The 17,992-nt window shown below is 29.7% G+C and overlaps 1 long non-coding RNA gene across 3 annotated transcripts; it reads right to left on the minus strand.

Moving 5' to 3' along the window:
* Positions 1–2,031: 2,031 nt before the first annotated feature.
* On the minus strand, positions 2,032–11,399 carry LOC127746733 (uncharacterized). 3 transcript variants are annotated; one of them, XR_008008366.1, is made up of 9 exons: positions 11,146–11,399; positions 10,756–10,872; positions 10,586–10,679; positions 6,235–6,479; positions 6,018–6,133; positions 5,855–5,908; positions 5,671–5,768; positions 3,144–3,243; positions 2,032–2,585 (listed from the first exon to the last, which is right to left on the minus strand). It is a non-coding gene; the product is annotated as an uncharacterized LOC127746733 (long non-coding RNA). The 3 variants fall into 3 exon arrangements; XR_008008365.1 differs by lacking the exon at positions 3,144–3,243 and having other exon boundaries at positions 2,039–2,585; positions 10,586–10,666; XR_008008364.1 differs by lacking the exon at positions 3,144–3,243 and having other exon boundaries at positions 2,040–2,585.
* Between the last annotated feature and the right edge of the window lie 6,593 nt (positions 11,400–17,992).

Here is a 17,992-nt window from a genome sequence, read left to right on the forward strand (position 1 = left end):
TATTATTATTATTATTAATATATAGGTTACCATTAAGATAATAACTTATCACTAATAAAATTTTAGCATAATAAATAAAAAATAGAATTACATCAATATAATTAAAATAGTTAAAAATATTTTTGATTGCTAATTAGGTTAATAATGCATTAATTATTGATTTTAGATAATTATAATAGAGATAATTTTCTAAATTAGTATAATTATGAATTATTCATTAAATGCTAAGTATAACATTGTTATATAATTATAATTAAGATACTTTTTTGAAATAAATTTAAAAGAGATTAGTATAATTATAATAAAGAGATTATCTTAAATTAGTATAATTATGTATCATTCATTACATATTAATTATAATATAATTATATCAATTAAAGATAATTTTTAAGAATAAATTTAAAAGAGAGAAATAGTGCAATCATTCTGGAAGGAAAATGGGTTCACAAAAAAGTGACACCTCACTTTCATTAGTTGGGAAAAAATCCAGTTTTAGTATATTAAGTAGATAGAAATAGATTGGTATAAATTATAATAAATTATATAACATTTAAAAAGAAAATAAAATGAATAAGAAGAAAATAAAAATAAATAGAATAGATAGAAGACTATAATAAAATAAATTGAATGTGAGAGTTTTTTTTGGTACATTTCATATCACATCTGTTTCAATAATAATAATAATAATAAATAAAAACACGTCAACTTGATATCTAAGAAAAAATAATGAGATAAAATCATAATACAATTCTAAAGTAAAAGCTTAAATTAGATCATAATATCATTACACAACACATATTGAAAGTAATTTCACACTACAATATATCACAAACAGGTAAATGACTTAAATTTATAATACGAAACATTTTTTATTTATGCATACATAATAACACCATGATCTATAAATACTTCATAGATAACATATCTTATAGAGCCCCGAATGATGAGCACGAAAGTTGGAGAGTGTGGTAGTTTGTGTTCACGATAGTTGTCTTCTTGCAACGAACACCTCATAAGAAGAAAAAGAATTGTTATAAAAGCTATCAAATGAAAGAGTAATTGGTAAACGAATGATATTTTCTTCTAGCATACATGGTCTTTTATAGTGGTAAAATATGATATTTATCCTAATAAAATTATTATTATTATCAATATAAATGGGTTAACAACTTGCCACTAATAAAATCATTGGATAATAAATAAGAATTAGAAGGATATGAATATAATTAAAATGAATATAATTAAAATATTTAAAAATATTTTCGATTGATAATTAGTTTAATGATGCATTAAATATTGATTTTATATAATTATAATAAAGATACTTTTCTAAATTAGTATAGTTATGCATTATTCATTACAATAATTAAAAATATTTCTGATTAATAATTGATAAATAGTTTAATAATGCATTAAATATTGATTTTATATAATTAAAATAAAGATATTTTTTAAATTAGTATAATTATGCATTATTTATTAAATACATTTATTTTGGAAGGAAAATAGGTTCATGAAAAAGTGACACCTCACTTTCATTAGTTGGGGGAAAACTCAGTTTTAATATATTAAGTAGATAAAAAATAGATAGATAGATAATATTACAATTTTAATTAGATCTCTTACCACACCACTAAGGTTCATGGCAGTCGAATGGTGTCAATAGGAGGTGAAATTTTTACTGTGACTAAAAATAATTATTCATTCTTTTATTTTTTGTATTAAGTACTAAACTTGATATATTAATTAAACAAATAATTATTCATTATTTTATTTTATTGTTCAATAACATTATAAAAAACTGTTACTATTAAAAATTTAAATACATTTAAGTTATATATATATATATATTAAAGAAAGAAACAAAAAATTAAAAGATTCGAATCAGTCAGTCACCCATATTGCAAAACATAAATATTCTAAGTGCATAATAATCAAGTCCAAAATCGAACAAAAGAATTTATCATCTGTCAACAATAATACTTATCTTACAGCAACAGCAACAACAATATCACACAGAATATATAAAAAAAAACCTTTCAGTAAAGAATGAATAAATCAAGAACAAAGAACTCAACCAATACTAATTATATACATAGTTTATTCCAAAAAATAAGAGAAAGAACAGTTCCACAATAATTAAAAAAAATTTGTTAAGAAATATCATTAAATCTCCGATGCACCAACTATCTTCTCAGTGGTTACTTATACATACTATAATATTAAAACTCATAATTAAACATAATAATCATATTTAATTTCCATTATTTACACGGTAGCTTAAAGGTATTGATCTATTGTAATATTATTAGCCTATTTAAAAAAACCGAGAAAAACCAAGAACATCCCTCCAAAAAAAAAATTGATAAATAGTGAAATAACTCACCAACACTGTCCCACAAACAAAAACTCATGTGATCACATTGCAATCTTACTTGTGATATGCAACATTATATCATATGGGGATTTATCGTAACAGCTACAACATACATATCGAGCTTCCTAATGGCAATGCCAGTTCCATGAACTCCAAGACCTCCAAGTCCCAGAAATCTGCTCCCATCAGTAACAACAATCATAAAAACCTGAAAAGAACATAAAAAGAGATGTCTGAATTTCATAATCAAATGGTTCTGTTTGTTATCCCGGGACATTGGTCAATATTTAAGAAAACTGAAATGTTCCAATAAAAGAAGAAAATTGAGCACTACGTATTCAGCATAACATGATAAGCAAGGGACAGAAATTTTATCATACAATTTAAAAAATCCTAAAACAGGTGTACCATCATTAATCTATCTCACTTCTTAACGTATCACAGCACATAGCAGAAACCAAAGAAAACAGACCAAATAATTTCAACCAACAATCCCCTGATTTCTATGAAACATGCTAACATTTGGACATTTGGTTCTTTCATGAAGATTCCAAAGTTTAAAATTGATTATAATGAAAACAAAATTAAAGTTGCTTAATTGAAAGAACAAAGTATCAGCTGTTAAAGTATTCTTTTTGTCCAGACACTAGGCCTACTTCTACGAAAAAGTTATGTGTCGCAGAAAAGCCACTGTTAATTACAAACTGCACAAAGAATTTAATTTGTAGCAAATACTGCTGTTTGTTAAGCAATGGTCGAGTAGTACCATACTGGATTTGATAGATCATTATGTGCCTTCTATAATCACCAAGCATTTGTTTTGGGTAGCATACATAGAATATCCAGCAATTTCTGCATGAATCTTTCTAAAACGCAAAATGGAGAAAACCCCATCATAAAGAAGGGAAAAGAATATCACAACCACATGCACAAATCCAGGTACAAATCGATACATAAAATTTTCGCGATTCAACCAACAAAGCAAAAAATATCAGAAAAGCACGAACATTTCACGGCAAATAGATTTAAATCCAATTTAACATGAGTTTCCAGATAAAATAAAACCCAAACTATAAATTCATAAACCCATACCCCTAAAACTTAAACCATAGACACAAACCCTACATTTTAAATACCTATATACTAAAGTCATAAGTTTATATAAATTTAAAAAGACGAACTTTAATTCCAATAATATAATTAAAAAGAAAAAAAAACTAAAAGAAAATTTCAATGAATTAATTCACGACTTATAAATTGTACAAATTTAACTTGCCATATTTATTAGATGAATCGACATAAAAAAACATCCGAACTATTTTAACTTATTTCAATTTAAGATATCAAATTTTATTTGATTAAGATTAAAAATTTGGATATTTGATTATGGTTTCTGAATTTAAATATAGATGACATAAAACTTTAAAACCGATTAACATAAAAAATCATGATAATTTACAGATTAATGTAATGGAAAATTGATTTCAATGGATAATGAAAACATTTTTATGAGCAATGATATTAAAAACTATATAGAATATAATGTAAATTTAAATATAGATGAAGAATTTAAAAATTTGGAGCATGTGCACAGAAATACTATGAAGAATTGTTCTTGGCAGACCCTACCCAAGATCCTAATGAACTACTAGGAGGCATAGGAAGAAATATGAATCGGTCCCTTCTTAAACCGGTTATGGAAGAAGAGATCAAAGGAGCAGTTTTCTCTATAAACCCAGAAGCAGCTCCGGGGGACGATGGATTTACCGCGAAATTCTACCAATTTTACTGGCAAATCATCAAGTCTGATGTGATTCAAGCAGTGAAAAACTTCCTTGGGGGAGGTAAAATCCTCAAGGAATTTAATTATACACAAATTTGCTTAACTCCAAAGATACCTAATGCCAAATCAATGAATCAGGTGAAGCCAATTAGCCTTAGAACTGTCTTCTACAAAATTATTTCAAAAATTTTGGTTCATCGTCTCCAACCTTTCATAAATTTACTTATTAGTGAAAATCGAGTGCCTTTATTAAAGGAAGACTAATAAGTGATAATATCCTAGTTGCTCATGAATGCATGCACCACCTTAAAACTAAGGAGTGCGGAAGGGAGGAAATGACATTCAAAGTTGACATGAGTAAGGCTTACGATAGAGTGGAGTGGAATTTTGTATGGTACATTATGGAGAAATTGGGATTTTGTTCAAAGTGGATTCGGTGGATGAAGGAATGTGTTTCTTCAATCTCTTATTCTGTTATTGTGGATGGATCACCAACTGGTTTCTTTAAACCAAGTAGAGGACTCCGACAAGGAGATCCTCTTTCACCATACCTATTTCTTATTTGTGCAGAAGGCTTGTCCTATTCGCTCCACAAAGGATAACAGAATAATGTAGTGCAAGGACTCGGATTGAATAACAGATGCCCCTCCATTTCACACCTACTATTTGCAGACGACGCATTATTCTTTTGCAAGGCCACAAAGCTAAACTGTGACAATTTGCTGCGAATCCTAGAACAGTAAAGCAACATGAGTGGACAGAAAACATATTTGAGCAAATCTGCTGTCTTCTTCAGCAAGAACACCCCCCAACAAACTCGGACTGTTTTGGCTAATACATTAGGAGTCCCAAATATTAGCGCTCAGGACAAATATTTGGGGCTGCCATCTATATAGTCAACAGGTCTAAGAACGAAACCTTCTCTTTTATTAAAGATAAGGTAGGAAAGAAATTGGCGCATTGGAAAAGAACATTCTTATCTACTAGTGGAAGGGAGATACCTATAAAGGCAGTAGGATCAGCAATTCCAGTATATACTTTAAGCTGCTTCAAATTACCTGACTCACTACTGGAGGAATTACATAGGATGATGATACAATTTTGGTGGGGACAGAAAACTAATGAAAAGAGAATGCACTGGGCCAGCTGGGATATCATGAGCTGAGACAAGAATCATGGAGGATTAGGCTTCAAAGATCTCAAGGCTTTCAACTTGGCAATGCTAGGCAAATAGGGCTGGCAGCTTCTCACAAACACTCATGACTCATACATTCTTTTACATAATCTATAAAAATAGGTACTTCAGGTACTCATCATTCTTGGAAGCAAAATCAGGTAACAGACCATCATGGGCTTGTCAGAGCCTCTTAGAGGGTAGAAAAGTACTAGAGAAAGGAGTAAAATGGAGCATAATAGCACAAAGTTCAGTTAAGATTAAGCAAGTCCCCTGGTTTGGAGACCAGGCTCCATTCAGAATCCCAAATGGTGAATGCAACGATGATAATATCACCTGGGTGCGACAACTCATTACAGAGAATGGAGACTGGAACCCCCAACTGCTCAGCCGCAACTTTAGTACTGAAATAGCTCAGCAAATCCAGCAAATTCCTATCATACAAGAACCGGAATCAATGAAATGGACACTTCACACTTCTGGTGCTTACTCAGTCAACTCTGGATACAATGTGGCATACCAATTTTTTCGTTCCCCTGTGGATAACCTCCATGAATGCCTTCAAGACAAGACCCTGTAGCAGAGTATTTGGAAAGTTCAGTGTCAACCAAAGATCAAAAGATTTGTTTGGAAGCTAATACATGATGGGTTACCAGTAATGCATAATTTGAATAGAAGAATACCTCACATCGACAAGACTTGTCCGATCTGTCAGCCCTCCAGAAACCCCTCCGCACTACAGTATTCTGCTTCGCAGTGATGAACGCATGGAATAGCTCCGATTTAGCGAGCATAATACCTAGAGATCCAACAATGGCAACATGGAATTGGTGGAAACAAGCTGTGGGTATGTTGAAGAACCAACCGAATTTTAAAGAAAAATGTTTAAAAATGGCTTACCTACTGGGGCAATCATGGCTAGCTAAGAATGGCTTTATTTTTGAGAAAAGGAGAATATGCACTGACGAAATTCTGTCTCAAGCTTCTCAAGCAGCAGAGGAATTCAGAAGGCTTCAGAGAGCTCGTCTCAATGGAGCAGGTTGAAGAAGAACTGTGAGCTATTTCTCTTTCCACTCAACAACAGCCTGCTTTTTCCTTTTTTGCTTCTCACTTCTTCTTGCTTCTGTTTTCCTTACTTCAAGCTTCTGAAAGCTTCTTCTTAGTTTACTACTCATTTTTTGTCTTTTGGGAAATCCCAACACAGATGTATTGATTTATATTTGTTTTCTTTTTTAATGCAATAAAATACCATGTCTTTGATTTAAAAAAAAAAAGAATTTAAAAACAACTATATATTTTGCTTAGAAAATTATATATTTTATTATATAAACCCTGTCCCGTAAACCATATACTATAAACACTGACACCAAAAAATATACTATAAACACTAAACCCTATGATGCACGGACACGGGACACGCCGACACGTGAATTTTTAAAATCTTATAAGACACGGGAACACGCATATATATAAAATATAAAGCATTTTTTAGATAAATTATAATGACATTTTGATATTTTATTGATATTAAAATATAAATTAATTTTTTTAATTATTTTTAATATCTTATTTTAATTATATCAAATATTTAAAATATTTTTTATTTTAATAAATAATAATATATACTATATTTAAATTTATTTCAAAAATATATGTTAAGAATAAAACTGGACTCGCTGACACGTTATGGTATTTAGGTGTGTCCAAGCATGTCCGAAGAAGAATTTTTTATTTTTTATTAAGACATCGTTGGACACAGCAGACACGCGTGTCGGACAAATGTCGGTGAGTGTCGTGTCCGAAATGTGTCCGACATACGCATACGACAACTCAGCAAAGTGTCCGTGTTTCATAGACTAAACCCTACATCCTAACCCCGTAAAAACAAACCCCCAAGCCCTCACCAATAAAAACCAACCCTAATCACAAGCTATAAACCCTACACACTAAACCTTGATTTAAAATCTAAATACTAACCCGTAGACCCTAAAACCTAAACAAAAAACCATAAACAATAAACCTTAAACCCTAAACCAAAAAACTCAAAAACCATAATCCCAAACCATGAAATCCTAAATGTAAATTCTAAATATAAAACTCGCAATTCAAAAACCACAAACCCATAAATAATAAACGATAAAATATAAATCCAAAACCCCTAAATCAAAAACCATATGACTAAATTCCTAAAATCCAAGACACTAAACCATAAAACCCAAAACTATAAAACCATAAATCCAGATCTATAAAACCTAAACCATACACACAAACCCTAAATCTTAAATACCTAAATACTAAAGTAATAAGTTAATACAATTTAAAATAGATAAACTTTAATTCTAATTATATAATTAAAAGGAAAAAAAACAAAAAGAAAATTATAATGAAATAATTCACCATTTATAAGTTATATATATTTTATTTGCCATATTTATTAAATGAATCAACATAAAAAAACGTCCGAATTATTATAATTTATTCAAATTTAAGCAATTGAATTTTATTTGATTAATATTTAAAAGTTGTATATGGTTTAGATTTTTATTCTATCTTTGAATATAGATGACATAAAAATTTAAAATCGATTAACATAAAAAATATGATAATTAAGCGATTAACGTAATGTAAAATTGATTTATATGGATAACAAAAACATTTTTATGAACACTGATATTAAAACATATATAGAATATAATTTATATTTAAATAAAGATGAAGAATTTAAAAATAACTATCCAATATGATATAATAATAACAAAAACTTTATATTATCAATGCTTAATTTAAGCTAATTTGCTTAGAAAATTATTGAAAGATAATTATATATTTTAATATATAAACTCTAGACAGTAAATTCTAAACTATAAACACTAAGTCCTAAACCCTAACTCGAGAAAAACGAAACTCCAAACCCTCACCAATAAAAACTAATTCTAATTCCAAAACTCTAAAACCTAAACAGTGAAATCTAAACACTTAAGTCCTGAACATTAAACATAAACCCTAACCCGTAGCTCCTAAAACCTAAACAAAAATACCTACACACTAAACCCTAAAACTTAAACTCTAAATCCCTACCCCTAAATCCTAAACATAAATCCTAAGCCCGAAAACGCAAAAACGCAAAAACCACAATCCTAAACCATAAAATCCTAAACCCTAACTATCAAAACCTCAAACCAAAAAACCATAAACCCATAAATAATAAACGATAAAACATACTTCTAAATCAAAAACCACATGACTAAAACCCAAAAACACTAAATCGTAAAATCTAAAACTCTGAACTCTAAACCATGAAACCCAAAACTATAAAACCATAAACCCAACCCCTAAACTCTAAAACCTAAATCTTAAATACCTAAATACTAAAGTAATATATAGAGTGTTTAGGTTTAATTTAAATTCGAATCTGATATGTTGCTAAATTTGCTTAGTAAATAAAAGTCAAGATAGAAGCAGTGATTAAGGATTATAAGCATATAAGTGTTTAAATTCAATACAATATAATTTACATGGCACAAATTTAAACTTCATTGAATGAACCTGTTTCTTTTGCACACGATGTGATGACATTTACAATTAATAGAAGCAAATTAATTTGTATAGATAAGTGAAGAACCAAAGCAATGCTAGTTAATAAAAGTAATTGAAAAAAACATAGATGTATTTATATATTAAAATATAATTTAACTATAGATCATACCAAAAATGAAGAATTCAACCAATACTAATTCTATACATAGTTTATTGGAAAAAAAAGGCGGAAGAACAGTTCCATCACAATGAAAAAATTTGTTAGGAGAAATGATTATATTTACGATGGTCCAACTCTTTTCTCAGTCAAACATTTCTATCTACTATACTATTATAGCATGACTTCTTCCTAAAATCTCTCACCCACTGGGAACAGAAAGAGAACAAAAAGAAGAGAAAGTAGCACAATGAATTGAAAAACAAAGAAACTAAGTTTATAACGTTGGCTATAACCTAGTAACTGTCGATGACTATTTTTGGTATACAATAGAGTAGTTATTTGCTGGAATATTAGGATTCAACAATATAGTCAAGAGATATGATTATTTTAGAAATGTATATCACCACCCACTCCCATAGACTTGCCTACTCTCCTTAACTCACCTACTCACTTTGCCTAAGCTTATTTATACTTTCTCAATTTTGTGAAGGGGAAAAAGATCTAAATCAAGTAAATTGCAATAAAGTTATAGCACAATAACATAGTGATAGACAACTAACAGGAGCAAACAATAAACTAATTAAGATCATTTATAACTAAACTACTTTATGAAATTGTACTTCATAGCTTTTAGGGTTTAGCTTTTAGTTAACAGCTCTGGCAAAACCTAAGATGCAATTTTAATCAATTGTTATTGATTAGATCAAATGTTATCCTCATCAATTATCAAGTAAAAGAACACTTGCCCACAGCAAAGACGACCAATTAAGAGAATTCATAACACAATAAAAATTGAAACTCTACAGGGAAAAACCCTAAACCCTAAATTTACGAAGTCACTTTTGTTGTTTTCTTCAATCATCCAAATTTAAAATAAATGGATACATTCTCTAAACCAAAGAAAATATTTAAAAAGCATAATTTCAACATAATAATCACATTTAATTTTCATTAGCTCCACGATAGCTTAAAGGACTTAATCTATTATAATCTTATTGGCCTATTTCAAAAAAAGAGAAAAACCAAGACCTCCTAAAACAAAACTTGATAAATAGTGAACTAACTCACCAGCAATGTCCAACAAACCTAAATTCATGGTGCTCTCATCCACAATAAGCATTTACCAAGGTCTTACAATAGATAATCCTACTTGTGATTATGATTATAATTTATAAATATAAAAGGCTCCTATAACATTATAGTCTCTGTTAGAATTGAAATTCAATGCGTAGTTATTTCCAATTTCCTTACACAAAATGCTATTACTATAAAGAAAGTAGCTAAAATTCCTTTCAAAAAAACCTCACTTTCATGAACTATGTTTTGAATTCCAAAATATTCTTCATCTTCTTGTTCTTTTTAAATCAAGAACCAAAAGTAGAAACAGTAACCATTATGTAGAAGAATACATACCGCAAGAACACCAAATAGTTTTATAAGAAACGAACCAGCTCTGGGAATTTCCCATTTGAAGCTAACTCTCTATCAGACTACCATGGCACAAAACCTCACAATAAATTTCCAAAAGAAAAAGAATGAAATGGGAATTGATACCTTCTCAGCAAGAAGCCTAATATCATAAACAATGCCATACAAAGCATCCATAGCGCAGGCAGATTCCCAATTTCAAAACTCCTATATCAACGCACTGAAACACATATCAATAAATTCGATGAGATAAAAATTTGAATAAAGAAATGAAGGAAAGAATAAGGAAGGGTTACTTCGCGACTTTTCCTAGGCGGGTGTAGGCTTCGAGCACATTGGATTGAGGGAAGCTATGGAGGCAGCAGAAGAGTCGAGGATTATAGAGTGCGTGACTCGCAGGATTTTGGATCTCTCTGAAACACAAAACAGAGAAAACCCATCACAAAAAAGGGAAGGAATACCACAGCCACTTGCAACAATCCAGGCGCAAATTAAGACGAAAATTTTCGCATTTCAACCAAAGAAGCAAAAACAGATCGAAAAAACACGAAAGATTCACATCAAATAGACAAAATAAAATATTCACACAACTGCAAACACAGCATAACACAATACCCGATCCATTTTATACATGTATAATGAGTGAATTCCCCTTAGTGGACATGAAATGGAAGGTAGTATGTTACCTTTCTTGGCTTTACCACCGGACTTGGGGGAGCCATGGAAATGACATTGAAGCGTCTTCTATGTGGGGGAAAAGGAGTTGAAAGAGGGCTTTTGATTTTAGTGAACGGGAGGCGGGAACAGAACAGAAGAAGAAGAAGAGTGTGACGGGGAGGTGAAGACTGTTGAAGCCATTGGCAGAGTCGAAGATGGTAGAGAGTCACAATCACCTATCACCCAAAAGATGCCACCAGCAACACCCATACTACAGTTTTGTATTTGAGATTGAAAATTGTTAGACCATCTCCATAACTTTACATTAGTTTTTCATTGTAAACAGTAAATAAGGAACTCAAAGGATCTATCTTCTTTGTTAGAATCGTATTGCGATTTCACTTAATTAATTAAAGTAACTAAAATGAATATAAATATAAAATTATTTTTTTTTTACAATAATATTTGTAAATTTATAAATTTAAAAATAATTTATTATTAAAAAATATTAATATTAAAAAATTATAAAGTTTTCATATAAATTATTAATTAAATAAAGATATAACTATTTAATATAATTAATTATTATAATTATTAATAAATTAAACATGATTAAGTTATTTACTTTTTTTAATAGATAATTAAATTATTTAATTAATTATTATTTAAATAATTAATATAAATTATTAATTAAATATAAATAAAATTAATTATTATAATTATTAATAAATTAATTATAATTTAATTATTTAATTAATTATAATTTTATATAAATATTTTTTTATAATAACTTACCATGTGGCAAGTTATTATTGGAGGGAGAAAGTCCTTGTTCAGGGGACTCACTCGTGCCTTTTTTTTCTTGGATAGTGTGTGGAAACTCTTGTCTCACTCGTGCCTCTTTTCTCTTGGATAGTGTGCGGGAACTCTTGTCTCTTCTTCTTCTTTTCCAGTAGTTGGACCCTGCATATGTTAAAAAGAGGGTTTCAACTTTGGCAAATTCTCTGGTATGGATATTGAGAAACATCTATACCTATGGATTCTGATGTGTATGGAGAAGAGAGTGACGCGTAGAACAAATGCTCCTGCACTTCTGGCAGCACAGTAACCCAAACAGAAAAGATCACGTGTTGTCGGAGGTTTATGTTAAAGATCAATGTTTGGTTAATGTGAATTTGGTGATTAAGATTTGAGAATGATTTTTGATAAATGGGCTGAAGTTATTTGGGCTCATTTAGGGTTGTTTATTTTTTATGCTGCATACTAATTGGAGGAAAGAAAAAACCTATATTATATGAAGACATAAGCCATTACAAAATAAAGGAAAAGAAAATGATACACTGACACAGCATTATAACTAAGAAGTTACAGTCTCCTCCACCATAAGGACTTAAATGTTTCATTAATTTATATTGTAATAATATTTTTTATTTTTGAATCGATGACAGTTATTTTATTGTTCTAAAAAAAGAAATAGTAATTAACACGGTACAAAAAATGTAATTTTTTATTGAGCATATATTATGTGATTAGTAAAAAATATAAAAAATAATTAAAATTTAAGATATTAATAAAAAAATATTTGATTACTATAATATTATTATAATAATAAAAATAATAATAATATGAGGTGTATGTATTATTATAATATATTTAAGTTACTTTATTTGTTATGGAAACATGAGGAATGTTAAATTTTTTACTAAATACTTTTGGAGAAATTTAAAACTTTTTGTATTATGTAAGTTTAATCATCGTAATATATTTATAGCTAACGTAACCAATTTTATTTATGAATAATTTGACTATATTAATAATAAATACATATTTTATGTTATGTAACTTTAATCATTGTAATATATTTATTGTTAACATAATAAATTTTATTTAGTAATAATTTAACTATATTAATAATAAATATATGTTTTATATTATCGTTACTAACATACATAAAGATAACAATGATCGTGATATATTTTTTTAATTATCCGAACCAGCAAGTTACCGACCCGGTCGAACCACTCGGTTCAACGATTTCCATCACCATGACTCTTACGGATCTGAAATTGTTCTTTGGTTATGGATCTGAGTACTTGCTATCGCTTGGGCTACTATCTCATTTAAAATAAAGGCCAACACAATAATCATTCACAAAAAAATAAGGCCCAACTAGCAAAGCCCTGCACTGCCGAAAATTTTGATTGCCCACCAACTATGTTATCTCAAAAAATTGTTTAACATCATCTTTCCATTACCAAGGATACTTAACAACTAATTCTCTGCGCCCCTATATCATCTACATCTGAAAAGCCTCTCTCTTTCCACCTTGTGTCAGGAACATTGATTGACCAAGTCTATCCAACACAACAAGTGTCGTCCAACGAATGCATGCACCTGGCATCCACACCTCTAGATATTCCTTTCAATCCATACCACAGCCTTTGCCTTCAACTTTTGGCCCATTAGAAGTGCTCTTACATATAAGGAGTTGGTTGTAAGTTAAGACTGAGCTTGTAAAGGCTAGGAATTATATTTTATTTTTCTCTTGTTTTAAAATAATTAAAAATAATTATTTTAATATCTTTAAAAAATTTAATTTTAATTTTTTTATTTATAAATCATACTAAAAAAATATTTTTTTTAAATTAATTTTTATACTCCTCAAATTTAATATGTGAAATGTCAAAAATACAAAAAATCTGTTAGTAATATATTATTGGCAAGGTTTATTCTATCAGATAAACACACAGTAAACATTTTATTATTGGATTTTCAACGATAATTTTGATGCTACTCAATATTTTTTATAGTGCTAGTTGGTTATACCACTAGTTAGTTTCCTAGATTTTTTCTACAAAAAATAGAAACTACAGTTAGGGATGAACGTGGATCGGGCATGACCAAAATCTTGATCCGATCAGTACTAAAATTATTGGATTAGATCCAATATTAGCATTTTTTATTTTAGATCCCATTTCATCAGCACATTTTCAGATTGGATATCAGATATATTTGTAAAATATAAAAATATTTTAAAAAATTTATTTTTATTAAAAAATAATAAAATTATTTTCTACTCTTTTAAATATGTTTATTTCTAAAATATTATTAAATATACTTATCTTAAATAATACAACATATATGATAATTATTAGTTGAAAAATATAAAAATATATTTATTTATTTATTTTTTACGGATCTATAAATATGTGGATAGCTACATAAAATTCATAATCTGATTCTATTAATGTGTGGATCGAATCAAATTATATTAACTAGCGGCTCAATAGGCACGATTGTGGCTGTTCAGCCGCTTTTCTATTATTTTTATGAAATTGATTTTTTTTATATTTTTATTTTTAGATTTTAAATTTAATAAAATTATTTAGATATTAAAAATAAAAAATTTAAAAACAAAAATATTTTTTGAAATTATTTAAATTTTAGAATATATAAGATTTATAAATTTAAATTAAATAACAAATTAAAAATTTTATTATGTTATTATTATGTGTAAAAAAAATTAAAATAAAGATTAAAAAATATTATTTGTTTTCAAAGGTAAGTTAAATTTTATTTCTTTAAAAAAGAAACAAGTGTCTAAAGAGGGACAAACAGAAAGTAATTGGGAATTCCCACTGTAGATGACACAACAAACACATATGGCTAAGGAGAAAGGGAACGAAACATGAGGATATGTGCTGAATCCTTAGTTTCATCTTATTGGTATCGTATCTCCTCCATTGTAGTCTTCTTTCCTTCAAACACTTCTCTATTCCGAGCTTTCCAAAGTTTCCAGCAAACAATCACAACTCGAGCAAGTGTCTCGACGCCGCCCAGGTTTTTGGAGGTGACCCGCAGCCACCACGACGCGAAATCAGAAAATCCATTTCGAGCAACAGTCGTAGCAGGAAAAAGGGTGTTCCAGGTCGCTATGGCAGGGCCATAGTGAAGGAGGCAGTGGGTGATTGTTTCATCTTCCACTTTGCATCTTAGGCAAAGGGGCAAAGTGGTTGAAAATCTGCGGTGAATGACATGCATCACAGGTAACCTTTCATGAGTAACCTTCCATAGAAATATCTGAAGCTTAGTTTGAATCTTTAATCCCCAAATCTGCTTCCAAATTACCTGATTTTGCAACAAAGGAGAAAGTTGTGCTGTTGGAACATGAAATAAATTGTAGGCTATCGTGTACCCAGTAGAGACATCATATTATTTTCTTTTGTTCTAGATCCACCGGAGCTTGTCAACACCATCGGCATTCAACGGAGTGGAGAGGATACGGGTTGCTGTCTCCGAAGGAAAATTTTCTTCTATCAGCTCTTGCTTCCATTGCCGATCCACTGTAAGTAAATCCTTGACCTAGTAGACTCTTGTATCTGTGTTGTTGCTGCAATTAGGAATAAATGGGTATGGGGGAGGTAACCAAGGATCATACCATATACGAATATTAGAACCCAAACCTATGCTCCAGGTAATACTTTTTTCCACAATTTTTCTTCCTTCTAGCAGACTTTGCCAACCCCAAGAAGCCTGTGGTCCTTTATCAGCTGTGAGTGTAGTTGTATAACGAAAATATTTTTCTTTTAGCATTCTGGACAGCAGAGAATTTGGGTTGATGGTGACTCTCCAAAATTGCTTTCCAAGAAGTGCCATATTATGTGCTCTTAGGTCTTTAAAACCCAGCCCTCCTTCTTTCTTAGGCCTCGACATCATATCCCAGCTAACCTAAGCCATCTTGCGCTCTGAACTCTTTTGACTCCACTAGAATTGCATCAAGATCCGATGAATCTCCTCCAATAGTGAATCTGGTAATCAGAAGCAAGATAGAGTATACACCAGAATCGCTTCACCAACTGCTTTAATGAGTACATGCCTTCCACCTGCTGAAAGGGGATTTCTTTTCTACGCTTGGACCCGTTTCTGAACTCTATCTTTAATGGCTCCAAAAGTCGCTCTCTTCGATCGTTGAACCACTGATGGCAGTCCTAAGTATTTATCCTGGGCACCCACATGTCTAATATTAAGAGAAGTTGCCAATTCTTGATGAGTATTAGTAGGAGTATTATAACTGAAGAAAATAGCAGACTTATCGAGATTGACTTTTTGACCATTGGTTATTTCATAGTCATAGAGAAGAGCCAAAATATTAGAACATGTCTCCTCTGAAGCTTTACAAAAAAGGATAGAATCGTCGGCAAATAGTAGGTGATTAAAAAATATTATTTACAAATGAATTATTTATAAATGTTGTTAGGTATATTTATTTATTTTTAATAGTATTTAATTTGAATCAGAGAAAAAAATAATATTCAAAGTATTCTTTATTTTTATGTATAATTCTAATTGATAAAAAATATTTTTTTAAGTTTATTATTCAATTTTAAAATTATCTTTAATTTTATTATTATTTAAAATTATTAATTTATATTTTTTATTGTCTCAACGCCATTGTGATATTGTATGGTTCTCCATTTTTGTCTTTTTTTTTTCTTCCATCTTTTCTTCATCTGATGGTTATTAACTATCACCAAGTATTATTATCACAATTTTTAATTTTGTCTATCACTTTGCTTTATAACAAACTATTTTGTTAATTTTTTTTAGTTGTTGAAGTTTTGTTAAAAGAATTGTTTTTGTGACTTTTGAATATCTAAATGTATAAAAATTATAATTTTTTTTCTTGATGTGTGTGTTAGTTGTCTTATTTTATTCTATTAAAAAGAAATTTAAGATAAAAAAACATTCAAAATTTTTGCTATATTATCAAAAGTTAATGTCAATAATTCTAAAAAGTATCAAAATATATTATTTTTAACGAAATAATAAAAAAATAAAAATACATCATTGTAAGTTTTTTAATTAATAATTATAAATTGAAGTCGCAGTTTAATATAGTACTTTGGACAAAAGGCAATCATTGTTATCTGTATTTGACTACTACTATATAAGTTTTATGTTTATTTTATTATGCACATTAATTAAACTGTACTTTATTATTTCGTTTTGCATGTTTTGAAATAATATCATCGAATTATAAAGGTGAGATGAATTTATCATTTGAATATTATCGCTAAAAAATAGTTACTTAAAGTGAAACACTATATAAAGAGAAACAGAAAAATTTGGTAATTAGTTAGAAAATTTCAATTAGTTAGAAAATTTCATCTCTCTCTCACGTTGGGACGTCGCTTGGGTCACCAATTTTGGTGAGGTTAACAAATCCATTATGGTGAAAGTAGCCATAAACCCACCTTGGTTGGCCAAACCAATGATGCACCTCTTACTCTCAAAGAGTCTAGAGAAAAATAAGCACACAGCTTATTTCATATTCAAAAATAAACTTTAACTCTATTTCATAAATAAAAGGTACATGAGTTATTTATACTAGTGGGAGAATGAAAAGCCTTCATAACTAGACAATGTGGGACTAATACATAACACAAAGTTTACTATCCTAAACAATATGGGACTTGTATTCCCTTATTCCAATTAACTAATATAATTAACCTACTAACTCTACTTGCTCCTGCGTCATTCTCCTTAGGTTGAAAGAACTCTTGTGTGAAAAGACTTGTGACAGCAGATGATTGATCTCATTGATGAATCCACACCACAAGATTGACCGACCTCATTGATGAATCTACGCCAAAAGATCTTATTGGTGACTTCACACCAAAGACCACAAGACCCGTGGCAGCAGACGATCTCATTGACGAATTCACAGCAAAAAATCCCATTAGCGAATCCATGCCAAAAACCTGCACCACAAATCAAATAAAATTCTACTAAAGCAAGGTGAAGGCTACGAGGACCGACCTTGTTCTGATACCAAACTGACACCGGGACGTCGCTTGGGTCACCAATCTTAGCGAG

The sequence above is a fragment of the Arachis duranensis genome, chromosome 4 (assembly GCF_000817695.3).
Source record: "Arachis duranensis cultivar V14167 chromosome 4, aradu.V14167.gnm2.J7QH, whole genome shotgun sequence".
Classification (NCBI taxonomy): Eukaryota; Viridiplantae; Streptophyta; class Magnoliopsida; order Fabales; family Fabaceae; genus Arachis; species Arachis duranensis.